At 46.4% G+C, this 2633-nt stretch overlaps 1 non-coding gene across 1 annotated transcript; it reads left to right on the top strand.

The window, feature by feature from the left end:
- Positions 1 to 1314: 1314 nt before the first annotated feature.
- On the top strand, positions 1315 to 1404 carry trnap-agg (transfer RNA proline (anticodon AGG)). Its single transcript is given in 2 exon segments — positions 1315 to 1350; positions 1369 to 1404. It is a non-coding gene; the product is annotated as a tRNA-Pro (tRNA).
- The last annotated feature ends 1229 nt before the right edge of the window (positions 1405 to 2633 follow it).

The raw sequence follows: 2633 nt of genomic DNA, 5'->3' as shown, positions 1-2633 counted from the left end.
TGTTTCCAATGTGCGGCTGTGCTGTCCACGGGAGAACACTCTCTGATCACTTATGAAAGATCACAACCCCTTTCTAAAGGAGTTGTCTGTTTGAAGATGTAAAGATGGGCGGAGAGATGGAGTCCCCTTGGACCTCCTAGCATCCCCCTGACTGTTTCAACATCTCCAATTGCAGACCTGATTCAGACAGTGATCAGTCTCTCTGTTTCTGGTGTTCAGTCTCGAACCATGGGGGTGAAACTCTGTCTCACTCTGGTTATTGTCCTGATTGCAGGTTTGTCATTTTGAACTTCTGCGTGACATCTGCCAGTCACCAGATTCATTCCCCATTTCCATCTCGAGGGGATTATTCCATTGTTGTTACTCCTTCTAACCCGCTGCGTGTCTGTTGCCTATTTTCAGACATCAGTAACGGTGACTCAGTGTCCCAGTCAAAACAAGGAGTTCAAGCAGCAGGGGTTGAAGATTCAGCAATACCCTGCAGTTACTCGGGATCGAGTTTAAGTACACAACATTAACTGTTCTGGTATCGCCAGTATACACACCGAGCTCCTCATTGACTGCTCAGAGCCGCTAATGTACCGAAACGGCTCCAGGTTTCTTATACTGCAGCGGGAATCTCAACCTGAAACAAAATTCTTTTCACTTGCCCATGAAAGATTTGAAGGTGACAGACAGCGCCGAGTATTACTGTGCACTGAGAGCCACAGTGAATGAGGCTCCCGCGGGCCTCAGACAAAATCTGGCACAGGTCGATAATCAATGATTCATTGTCAGGACAACACATGGGGTTAAACTTCAGAGAAAATTTACTCATCGTGAACGTGACAATACAGCCCCGTCTGAGTGTTTTCCCTCACTGAGGTTACTGATTGTCACTGTTGGGAAATTTGACATGTTTTTACTCATATTACGATCACATCAAGTCCAATCGCTCCCCGATCCTTTCACACAAACCCGCAGATCTCCCAGGTGAACCATGTCATCAATCTGTACTTTAAATGTTCCAGATCTTTTAACTGTCTGACAGACCACACCTTTCAAAAGTGATCAAATATCAAAGGCAGACTCAGAGTTGTCACATGTCGAAGTCGCTTGGTTAAAATTATTGACTGTAACATGTGTACTTTATAAACAAAAGCCCCCAGTTGCAAACAGTCGAGGTAACAATATTGGACGGATATTTTTCTGGTGCTTAAAGTCCACAAATGCTGATGCGGTGAGTTATTTAAACAATTTCGGCTTTCACTCGAGGTGTCAGAACTGCTTTGTAGAAAGTTAAACAATGTTTATTTTGCTGGCTACTAACATGCAGGCTCGTTGGTCTAGGGGTATGATTCTCGCTTAGGGTATTTCGCCCCGTTGACATGCGAGAGGTCCCGGGTTCAAATCCCGGACGAGCCCCTCATTTGTTCGTTTTGACCAAAATATTGTGTTCAAAAGGAGATATTTTGATTTGTTTCAGGTGCAAAAGGCGGGATGGCTTTCTGCTGACTGGCTCCGAAAAAGAGTCATAAAGGCACAAAATTTTACAGCACGGATAGAGCCCACTGGGACACCCACGTGGCAGGCGCGGACACCCATCATGTCTGCGCCTGCCACGTGACAGCTGGGCGGGAAGCGTTCGTTCTGATTCTCGCTCCACAGATACTAACCCAGTATTTTCTGTTTCTATTTCAGATTTTGAAAGTCCGCAGTGTGCTGCATTATATTAGACTTTGGGCTGACACGTGGTTTTCTATGGTTTTCTATGGTTCAAACTCACTCTGGTCACAATGTTTGCCTAACGCTCTGCTATTTTGTGAGGCTCTGACAGTTTTTGTACAGGTTCAGCCCAGCTCTGTTTCTCTGTGGGTCTCAGTGCGCAGTAACACACGCCAGAATCTGCCAGCTCCGTTTTAGACACTTTCAGCGGGACGGTGCGGGTTGTGTAATTGAGCTCCGCTAAAAAACGGTCCTCTGGGAATCTCTCTGTGTTCTCGCTGACTCTATGTCTCGTCAGCAGGAACTCCATGGTCCCGCTGGGATATTGACGGTACCAGAATAAGTAAGGGGTGTTGCTTGTAGCTGTATAATCACAGAGCAACTGAACATCATCTTCTTCAGTGACGGTGACTGCAGCCGCTGTTTGTGAAACAGAATCTCCTCCACAGTGTCCTGGAAGAACGCAAAGAAATATCAAGCTAAACAGTGCGGCTTCGCATTAAACATCACATCCCCCCTTCCCCCCCAGCCCCCCCCCCCTCTCCCCCACCCCCTCCCCCACTCCCCAAAATCTGCTGTCATCTTGAGCAATAATCTCAGAGATAAATCACACAGCAGAACAGAAGCATATATTTTTCACAGTTCAGTGGCTGGAAGGGGAAGGTGCTTGTGGTGATTAAATAACATTTCCACCATAAACACCGTACGTTCTAACGAGATCAGTTTCATGTCTTCAGTTCCTGTAACTGGAAACTGCTCACGGTCTGTCTATTTGAAGTTTGATGTTTGCCAAAGTTATTCGCTGATGTCAGAGGAGCTTGAATCCCAGTCCAAACTATTCTCCCTCGTTCCCTTGGGGAAATGTGTCGAATCCCAACAGTGTTCAGCGTTGAGGCCAGCGAGAACGGGATAACTTTTCCATGTTGAGA

This window comes from Mustelus asterias, unplaced genomic scaffold (assembly GCF_964213995.1).
Source record: "Mustelus asterias unplaced genomic scaffold, sMusAst1.hap1.1 HAP1_SCAFFOLD_1089, whole genome shotgun sequence".
In the NCBI taxonomy this organism is placed as follows: domain Eukaryota; kingdom Metazoa; phylum Chordata; class Chondrichthyes; order Carcharhiniformes; family Triakidae; genus Mustelus; species Mustelus asterias.
Note: the sequence above shows the minus strand (reverse complement) of the source record. Positions and strands in the feature narration are given on the sequence as shown.